At 30.8% G+C, this 11,843-nt stretch overlaps 1 long non-coding RNA gene across 1 annotated transcript; it reads left to right on the top strand.

Annotated features, from left to right (window-relative positions):
- Positions 1-1,512: 1,512 nt before the first annotated feature.
- On the top strand, positions 1,513-3,862 carry LOC148300053 (uncharacterized). Its single transcript, XR_015838996.1, has 2 exons — positions 1,513-1,751; positions 3,562-3,862. It is a non-coding gene; the product is annotated as an uncharacterized LOC148300053 (long non-coding RNA).
- The last annotated feature ends 7,981 nt before the right edge of the window (positions 3,863-11,843 follow it).

Below are 11,843 nucleotides of genomic sequence, written 5' to 3'. Positions count from 1 at the left end.
GCGCGTCGGTACCGTACAAAGAAATAATTTATTGATGACGTAAATCTGTCGCCAATAGTAAATAATTATTACCATACGACGACTTTCTATTGTCAATAGTAAGTACATATCCGTATGTAAAAATGAAATAAGTACATGTATGAAAAATCGCATCTTCATTAATGAGTTACAAGTATTTTGAATGATTTCCATAATTTCAATGACATCAATTTTTCATGAAAATACATTTTTTAGATATTATAATTTGTCGGAAAAACCAATAAAGAAGGTTTCAGCGATTATTGAGTAATATTTAATGTATGTTTTGTGTATTACAAAAATGTTACTATACGTTGTTCATGGAGTGGTAAATTCTGGCGATTTTAGTGCCAATAGTAATGACACGACTTCCTATCAAAATCTATCTACCTAATAATATTTGTATGCTTAGTACAATCTGATTGGTAGACCTCCTCCTCCAACATCACACAGTCATTCCTGGTAACAGTTTGTGAATCACTAGGTAATCCAGTAACGTTTAGTCACCTACGTACCTATTTTTGGTCTGTATCCGCACCCAAGTGGCGCGTAGGGTACCGCGTCAGAACTGCCTGCAACAGAACGCTCCCGAGTTTTGTGTAATATATTGAATGAGCGTAATTATCGGATGGGATACAGATGGCGTAAATGAAAAAGCTGAGGGTGAAGGATAGCACTAAGAAAACCGAGGGATAATAGATAGAAATTGAACAATAGCAGCGATTGCTCGGCCACTCGGGGTTGCAGGCTCCCGCGAAGGTGCAACACGAGTTACCTTTGTATAGAGTCTCTTTAGGAATCATACCTATGTACGTTATTCCCCATATTTTTATCTTTTGTATAAACAAATTACATAATAAATTTATGACAACATTATAATTAATTTTTGTTTTAATAAAAATACAAATCAAAATGAAATTTTATAGTATAATTTCTTTATATATTTTAGAAGAAAAAGAAATACTAACACGCTGCACATCAAACGTTTAGAGACATAAAATAGGAAACTATATTATTACACTTTTAATAATGTGATTTTTTTTCAATTTCTACTTAATGAAGAATGAAAGGTGGTATATTTTTTATATTTGTATATATTTAAAAAAAAATCCGCATAAATAAATAAATACTTATGCAACAATTTCCAAAGGTGCTGTACAGATTTTTTAAAAAATAATGGCATATTCTAGTACCTTTTGCTATTTTGTTTTTACATCACTTGAATTTTTGTCACGTAACCGTAGTAAGTGTGAAAACATCCCAAATATAAGTTTAATGTTTTTTTGTTACTTATACACAATAAGAGAAAAATAACAAAAGAAAAATGTGTAAGTCCACCACAATGGATAGTGATAAATACATATAATAATTATAATAGTAATTAGTGCAACATAAATATACATATCTTAATGAGATGACAATGTGCATTAACATTATCATGTGGTGTAGCGCGTTGGTTTCGTTTAAAACGACCGACCGAAACGCGCCCTCGCCAGTCGACTTTTGGGACTTCGGGGTTGCCGATATACTTGTACCTACCTTCACGCCAAGTTCAAACTTTTAAGATGCATTTCGCTCTCGTTTTTCTTCTGGTCGTCGTTTCGGCGACATGCAGCCCCACTTACCAGCCAGTCGCCAACGCCGAGCTGCAGAACAAAGTGAATTATCACAATACCATTCCAATCTTACCAATTACGCCAGGCAAGGAAAACTGTAAGCCAGTTGGAGGATTTGTGAGTATATTAATATATTATTCCTTTTTTGTATGACCTACTACTTTAATATGATTTCCTACAATTGTAATGGGTTAAATTTGATTATAAAATATAATCCACATATTGTTTAAAATGTATTGTAAATCGATTTATAGCGACCTGCACAGTTGACATTTCAGTATTTGTATATACATACCCGTTTGATTTAGTAACAAATATTATGATTTAATTTATTAAATATTATATTCATATACATATGTATACAGTAATACCTCGAAATTAAACGATAGATGTTGTTATACTTGGTGTTTTGCAGGTTTACTATATATCCAAGGCATCGATTGGAGATGGAAGTTAACGTTCAACTACATAACTTTACTTTTATTGGTTTAAAAACTAATGCTCATTAATGGATCGATAGCCGATTTCAAAATATATTAATAAAATGCCAAAGTCATTACAATTAAAAGTCCAGAATTATGGCCAAGTTATCGTCATTATACGTAGTTAACTACGGTTCAGCGTTTTTTTTCTGTGTAGAATCCCAGCCCTCAAAAGGTTTTTGGGCCAAACTTTTTTCAATTCTGTGAAAAAAATCTATTCCGAGATCTGTCTCACCTCGTGAAATACGGGCGAGGGGAAAGATAATCATTAAAGCCTGACATACTATGGTATCGCAACTTAGTTTTCTTTAAATCCAGATAATATTTGATGTATTTGCATTTATTTTCTTCTTAAAATACCGTTTTCGTATTGAAAAATTAAGAAATAAATATATGGTATTGAAAAGAAAAGAGTTATTGAAAAGTAAGAAGTTAAAAAAAAACAATATAAGTATATCCGGCTTCGGCAGCACAGCCCGACGCTTACTGAATTATACAATTGCGAGTAAGGGCGTATTACTGTACTTACTTAGTAAGTCGGCGTATTACTGTACTTACTCAAATGACAAACTTAGGAGATCGTGTTTTTTTTCTAATTAGTTCTATGTTTTACTCGAAGAATTGTAAATAAGAGCATTGACCCGTATTCATGGCCCAGAATGTAAACCAGTTCCAAAAATACTTTTATTTTTAATTTGCATTAATTTTAGGTAAGGATGCGACATGAAACAATAATGATTCATTGTAGGAGGCATATTATTTAGAAAATAATTATTCTGTTGTGATGCCTTCATTACTTACGTTATTGGAATATTAGATGATGACATATTATCATAATAATATGATTTAATCGTAATGTTTTTAATGCTGACTGTTTTCCTGTGTTTTTATAAAATTTATAAAATTTTCAAATTTTTAGAGCAGATTTTCGAATAAATATTATTTCAGTTTTATTTTATTTTATTACTTATACGTATTTGAAACAAGGTTTACGATCAGTTTTGATAAAATTCGAATTCTATTCTCGCACAGTAGATACCTAAAACCGATGAGAGGCACCTGATATTATTCTTAATTTATATATATATATATATATATATATATATATATATATATATATATATATATATATATATATATATATATATATATATATATATATATATATATATATATATATATATATATATATATATATATATATATATATATATATATATATATATATATATATATATATATATATATATATATATATATATATATATATATATATATATATATATATATATATATATATATATATATATATATATATATATATATATATATATATATATATATATATATATATATATATATATATATATATATATATTTATATATGCAAGTTACACGATGTTAACTATTTTTACAAATTCATAATAATAATTAATTTGTTTCAGTGCACATACCATGAAGATTGCTGTTCTTCCGCTTGTCTCGGATACCTGAAGAAGTGCGTTTTGCACTAGTTAGCCACATCATCCATACAATCTGTATCTACTTACGTCATTAATAAAAAGGACAAACTAAATATAAATACCTACTCGTATCAAATTATTTTATAAAATGGCCAAAATTAGTGACATTTTCTCAAAATCAAAATTAGCTCAAAATTATTTTCTTCTTTGTTCTTTGTAAATTAGAAGGTATTTATGCATTATATTTATTTTTGATTTGTAATAATAAATATTTTTATCGTGATTGTTGACATAATATTGTGAGTTTTTTCCCTAATCACCAATATAAGATGTATGATTTCCTTTTCAGTGAAATAATGAGTGACTCGTGGTTGGCAGTTGACCTTAATCGCTGTTGGAATTACCTAACTTCTAGTCACTGAAATCGAGCTACGGCTTATGCAACACCGCCTATCATGTTCCCAACCATGGTGGTATGTAAGCCTGCTCACACTTAAGGAAGTGAGAGTGGGCTTACATACTCATTATGATTATGGTGGATAGGGTACTGCATCAAACTGATACAATGCTATGTTAATTATCCTTAATTAACTTAAACAGTAAAAACACATTATTTTGAATAACAAGCATAACGGAGTGCTGGAACCAACTCTAATGAAATTGGAGTATGGAGTTGGCAAAAAAGGGTGAAAATAAACAGGTTTCAGTCGAAATTCAATCACTCGGCCACGTGCTCAGCAAAACAACGTACAATACACAAATGACAATACAATTCACGAAGGAATGCAAGGCTGAAATAAGCATTATCGATAAAAAATAATATGAGTGCGGATAAGGGTTATAAGTAAGAATGTTTAGATTGAATTAAGAAATTGCAGACTTATGAGTATCAATAGATTACTCAATCGCTTAGTATTGATTACTTTTACTGTCATTTTTGGGACATTTGCGATCTAAAATGCACCAGTTTAAAGATCTTTTTCTGTTATGTTTCAAAAGTACGATGGAAGAACATAGATTTTACAACACAAAAAAGGTATGAAATAGGCGTTAAAATAATCGATGAATTTTACAAACAGAAATCAAGACGCTTTTTTTTTTAAGTTTTATTATATACTCAGAATAGATTAACCTTTTTTAGTCTTTTTATTGGTCTTGAATCGTTGGCTTACTACATTAGCTCCAACTTACAGAAACCTTTCTGATAAAGTCACTTCACATTGATTTTGTGTTAAAGGTTTAAAATTTTTACCGTCAGGAGATTCCAATAGGCTTGATCCGGCTCTGTTTATTGGTAAGTAATATCAAAGTAGGTAGGAGTTCACAATGAACAAAATGTAGGTACATATAACGATGTAACTCTAACTCCCGAGTTCTGTGAAATATATTGAATGAGCGTAATATATCGGATGGGATACAGATGGCGTAAATGAAGAAGCTGAGGGTGAAGGATAGTACTAAGGAAACAGAGGGATAATAGATAGAAATTGAACAATAGCAGCGATTGCTCGACCACTCGGGGTTGCAGGCTCCCGCGAAGGTACATACGAGTTACCTTTGTATACCAGTCTCTTTAGGAATCATACCTATGTACGTTATTCCCCATATTTTTATCTTTTGTATAAACAAATTGCATAATAAATTTATGACAACATTATAATTATTTTCTGTTTTAATAAAAATACTGATCAAAATGAAATAAAAAAATTATAGTATAATTTCTTTATATATTTTAGGAGAAAAAGAAATACTAACACGCTGCACATCAAACGTTTAGAGACATAAAATAGGAAACTATTGGGTTGATGCAAAAGTTTTGACCGTTTTTTACATATTATTTTTTTATTATTTTTTTTTTATATGTATTATTTATTTAATAAATTATATAATTTCCATCGGTTCTTTTAACCTTCTCCCATCTTTCTATCAACTTTTTAATATTAGTACTAAAAAAATCCGTAAATTTTCATGCGAAAAATGATGTAAGGGATGTTTTTACTTGCTCTATTGTTTATTTTTTTTCATCATTTAATTTTTTTTGCAGTGATCGGAATAAATGAAAATCAGAAAGAGCAAGATCTGGAAAATACGGTAGATGCTTGATAACATCCCATTTTAACTCATTTAGCTTGTGTTGGGTCATCATAGCCACACGTGGTCGCGCGTTGTCGTGATGAAACACTACCCCTTTTCTGTTTACCAATTCTGGTCTATCTTTTTGAAGGTCCATGTTCAATTTGGATAATTGCTAACAATATCGTTCCGCTGTACTTATCTGATCGTGTTCCAAGAGTTCAAAATACACAATACCCTTATTATCCCACCAAACACAAAGTAGAACTTTTTTTATGGATTTCGGCCTTCGAAGTTGTTAATGGGGCTTGTCCAGGTATAGCCCAATGTCTTTTTCTTGTCACGTTGTTGTACACAACCCATTTCTCATCTCCCGTCACCAAACGATGCAAAAAAGGTTCATATTTTCATCTCGCACTCAAAGCAACGCACGTTGAAACACGATCCAATAAATTGGCAGCCGACAATTGATGAGGTATCCAAACGTCGTACCGCGAAACCATTTCCATACGCTTCAAATGTCTTAATATGGTTGTTTGGTTGACTCTCATCATTGACACAATCTCTCTGATGGTTAGACGTGGATTGGTGTCAATTATGACTTTTAAATTGTAGTCATCAGACTTCAATGGCCGCCCGGTACGTGGTTTATCAATGAGTGAAAAATCTCCAGATCGGAATTTTGCAAACCATCTTCGTACCTGTCAAACTTTGATGACATCTGCTCCATACACTTCACAAATGTTTTTGGTTGCCACACTCGCGGTATTGTTTTTACGGAATTCATAAAGTAAACAATGAAGTAAATGCACTTTATCGAGCGACATTTTGAAAAAATACAAGGGGTCTCTACTGTGCTCTGGCTAGGCCAAAACTGAATAGAAAGTAGAAGGAAAGCATCCTTAATACAATGGAATCATAAAAAAAGTAGATACTATTCATAATTTATGAAAAAAAAATTTTTTTACCTGGGATCATAAAAAACGGTCATAACTTTTGCATCAACCCAATATATTATTACACTTTTAATAATGTGATATTTTTTTTCAATTTCTACTTAATGAAGAATGAAAGGTGGTATATTTTTTATTTCTATATATATATTTTTTTAAATCCGCATAAATAAATAAATATGCAACATTTTTTAAAGGTGCTGTACAGATTTTTTTTTTAAATAATGGCATATTCTAGTACCTTTTGCTATTTTGTTTTTACATCACTTGAATTTTTGTCACGTAACCGTAGTAAGTGTGAAAACACGCCAAATATAAGATTAATGTTTTTTTAGTTACTTATACACGATAAGAGAAAAAAAAACAAAAGAAAAATGTGTATATCCACCACAATAGATAGTGATACATAAATACATATAATAATTATAATAGTAATAAGTGCAACATAAATATACGTATCTTTATGAGATGATATATAACCACAATGTGCACAAACATTATCATGTGGTGTAGCGCGTTGGTTTCGTATAAAACGACCGACCGAAACGCGCCCGCTCCAGTCGACGTTTGGGACTTCGGGGTTGTTGATATATGTACTTGTACTTACCTTCGCGCCTAGTTCAAACTTTTAAAATGCATTTCGCTCTCGTTTTTGTTCTGGTCGTCGTTTCGGCGACATGCAGCCCCACTTACCAGCCGGTCACCAACGACATCCAAGTGGCGTCGGTACCGACAGTGTATCCCTATTACACCCAGGACTTCTGGATCAGGTATCTGCTGGCCCAGCTGCAGAACAAAGTGAATTATCACAATAACATTCCAATCTCACCAATTAGGCCAGTCAAGGAAAACTGTCAGCCAGTAGGAGGATTTGTGAGTATATTAATATATTATTCCTTTGTTGTATGACCTATTACTTTAACATGATTTCCTACAATTGTAATCGGTTAAATTTTATTATTAAATATAATACACAAACTGTTAAAAATGTATTGTAAATCGATTTCAATAGCGACCTGCACAGTTGACATTTCAGTATTTGTATATACCTACCTATTTAAGTTAGTAACAAATATTTTGATTGAATTCATTAAATATTATATTCATATACATTATATTCATATACATTACATTCAAATATATTATATTCATATACAGTAATACCTCGAAATTAAACGATAGATGTTGTTATACTTGGCGTTTTGCAGGTTTGCTATGTATCCGAGGCATCGATTGGATGTGGAAGTAAACGTTCAACTACACATAACATTACTTTTATTGGTTTAAAAACTAATGTTCATTCATGGATCGATAGCCGATTTAAAATTATATGAATTTAAATGTCAAAGTCATTACAAATAAAAGTCCAGAATTATGGCTATAAGTTATTGTCACTACATAGTTCAGCGTTATTTTCTGTATAGAATCCCAGCCCTCAAAAGGTTTTTGGGCCAAACTTTTTTCACTTCTGTGAAAAAAATCTCTTCCTCTTGAAATATGGGCGAGGAGAAAGATAATCATTATAGCCTAACATACTATGGTATCGCAACTTAATTTTCTTTAAACCCAGGTAACAATTGATGTAATTGCATATTTTTCCTGAAATGCCGTTTTCGTATTGAAAAATTAAGTTTTTCTTCAAAATAAATATATGGTATTGAAAAGAAAAGTTATTGAAAAGTAAGGAGTTCAAAAATAGTGTTGCCGGACGCTTACTGAATTATACTATTGCGAGTAAGGGCTTAACTCGGCATATTACTGTACTTACTCAAATGACAAACTTTGGAGATCGGGTTTTTTTTCTAATTAGTTTTATTTTTTACTCGAAGAATTGTAAAAAAGAGCATTGACCCGTATTCATTGCCCAGAATGTAAACCAGTTCCAAAAATACTTTTGTTTTTAATTTGCATTTAATTTAGGTAAGGATGTGACGTGAAACAATAATGATTCATTGTAGGAGGCAATTTATTTAGAAAATAATTATTCTGCCTTCATGACGTTTTCGGAATATTAGATGATGACATATTACCTACTCTCGTAGTTAACTAATAATAATACGTTGTTATGGTAATGTTTTTATAAAATTTCCAAAATTCTTGACGGTGTGATGGAGTAAGAAAAGAGTAGATTTTCGAATAAATATAATTTCAGTTTTCAGGGAAAAAAGCAAGCGATTACCAAGGCCTGTGTATAAATTTATTTTATATCATTCCTCATATTTATTATTTTCATCATATCGCAAACCACATACCTATCTCGTCCGCGTAATGTACCTACATATGTACATACATATTTGAAACAAGGTTTACGATCAGTTTTGTGAAAATTCGAATTCTATTCGCGCACAGTAGATACCTAAAACCGATGTGAGGCACCTGGTATTATTTTTAATTTTCTTTAGGAAACCCTTTCCTCGCAATTATTTTCCTAGCTTTCTTCTAGATCGGCAGATTATCAGAAGAACACCTAAAAATATTTTAATAAACGATAATGATTATTCATTAGTTGAGTTACTTGTATTTTTTGTAACAAAAATACCAAGACGAAATCTGTAAATACATACACACTAAAATAGGATATTTATTTTTGGGTTTAATTTTGTAATAATTCTTGCTACTGACGTTTCGACCACCATTACTGGGTTCTTCTTCAAAGTGATACTTTTTATGTAATAAATTTATCAACACATTGAAGTCAGGAAATTAAAGCAAAATATGCCCTAGGCGAGACCGTTTGCAAAAAAATGTTAGATTTTGTAAATTTAACACAACTTGAAAACCTACATAACGATTTTTGATAAAGATATGTTGTGATATTGAGTTCAACTTCCAAAGTTTTTACTTTTATTATCATTGTTTTTAATTTTTTTACTTATTATGTAATAAAAATATAAATGTTCTATTATGATCGACAACTATCGCTTATAAAAAAACGGATCAAAACAAGTTTATATATTAAGATATTGACAATTAAACAATAAAGCGAGAAAAATAGAATTCTCAGCTTCACCACAAATCGATCTCGCGGATTTCGTGTTCCTTGATGCTAATAGATCGGAAAGATCACTTTTTTATTACAAATATTTATCCGCGCTGACTTATTGCAGGGATCGCGTATGTATTATTACAATTCCACCTTCAGCTAAAAGAAATATTCGGGTAACAGACGGTTTCGGCAAAAAAACTGTAGAAAGCGGGGAAAGTACCTGTCTTTAGAAAGTATAACGGGAGAAGAGAAAGGATACATAATATGTCCTTCGGTAATATAACCGTAGCCTGAAAACGTATAATAAAATAAATCACTTCGGACACACTAATTATCATAAACTTACTCGGTCCACATACTAGATGTCACATGCGCTTCTCAGAAATCCTGACTCGAAAACATCATGAATAAAGATTACAAACAATTCGTAAATCGTTTTCCAGAAAACATTGTCACTTTTCGTAATTACCCGATAGCTGCTATTGACGGGTGACAAGTATACTCATATGGGCGCGTGAAAATGCCGAGTAATTAACTCTAATAGGGGCATCATTGAGACTAATGAAGCGTCACATAGGTACCTCATATACGTCATGTTTGTATATATTATTTTATCAGTTAATGTATGTACCGTTTCAATAACATGACACAATTATAAATTAGGTACACTTTTACCTACTTGGGTAATTCATAAATATTGTGTGGACGGAATGAATATTTCATTTTAATTGTGGGCGTCTAATTATAAAACGTCTGAGAACTCTAGATATCTACGCAGTGTATTGTAGAAACGTTATTGACGTTATAGATTGACTTAATATTAGGTTTTTAAAAAATCCATTGTATTTTTTTCGGTAACATTGACTTCCTCTAAGCCTTTGTAGTACCATCCTATAAGTGTGTAATTTGAAATGAAATTTTATGGGTTTACCATTTACAGAAATGCGATATAAATAATTCCGCGTAAAATACAATGAAAGGTAACTTCAAAGTTTCGCTTTTCCAAACTACGCTTTTCTTGTAAATAGAACTGTCAGATTCTTGTACTTATCATATATCTACCTACCTAACCTGACTACCCCAAAATAATTTTTCCACATCCGTAGTTTATAATCCACTTCCACCCGAGACTACTATTGATCTATTAACGCACTTAACTCATTTACCCTAAATATTGCAAACAAATAAATCTCTTTTTAAATGACTATTTGTAAATATATACACATTTACGCAACTTTAGTACTTATAACAATAATTATAAAATACACCTATTAACCGTAACTATTTTATCCGTTGAAATTTGTCCGTTGTTATAACATATTTTTATTATTACTTATTTTCGCTTTAAAATGATATACTCATAAAAAATACACCGTTTTTTTGTACAAAAATTACAGCTATGCAAATAATAAAATCACATTACTATGACTCATCAAGTATTATACACGGTTCGAACAATAGTGCGAATTTTATGTACTTACATACTTATACAAATATGTATAAATAAATGGTGGATAATTTTTTTATCGACTGTCTGAAGTCTTTATAACTCAAAAAATAAAACGAGCTAATCATTACATAATTGTCCGTATGTCCGCGTGGCTTTCAAATACGCTGCTTATTTGACAATAGTATTTCTTATTTCGTATCATCAGAATATAATCATTTCAAAACTGGATAGCTATCCTACCAAATATCACGTATCCTAGGCATCTAGTTCCCTTGAACTCTTTATTATTTTATTATTATTTATTTAAAACAAAAAATAATGAGAAAAAATTAAATAATTTTTTCTTCGATATAATTATTTGGTTTTGAAAAGAAAAGAGTTATTGAAAGGTAAGGGAGCTAGGAAAAATAAAAATCTATTTTTATTCTAAAAAGCAAAAAATATTAAATATACATTCTTTAAAAAAATCGGGTCTGAACAGACATGTGACCTCTCCGGTGGTCTCCAGTGGAAAGAATTCTGTGCTAATATCCCCTTAATACATTCGAACCCGGATATAAGACAGGCCAAGAGACCGCGACATTTATCTCTTCTAAAGAAAACTGTCTTATATCCATATTTTCTTTCTCTTATGTCCAGGTCTCTTATTCAGGTTCGACTATAATAATAACTATGTACAAGTAATATAATAAATATGGGACTTGAAATGTTCGAGTTCGACGTCACTCTGAGATCGTTTTTATTGTTGTTGTTTCTAGTTTTTAAATTTTTATAATTTAACTGAAAAATTATAATCTTCTTT

This window comes from Brachycentrus maculatus, unplaced genomic scaffold, assembly GCF_059751285.1.
Source record: "Brachycentrus maculatus isolate JH-2025_06_01 unplaced genomic scaffold, ASM5975128v1 h1tg000848l, whole genome shotgun sequence".
Taxonomy (NCBI): Eukaryota; Metazoa; Arthropoda; class Insecta; order Trichoptera; family Brachycentridae; genus Brachycentrus; species Brachycentrus maculatus.
The sequence above is the reverse complement of the archived record's forward strand: the minus strand, read 5'-3'. Positions and strand labels throughout refer to the sequence as shown.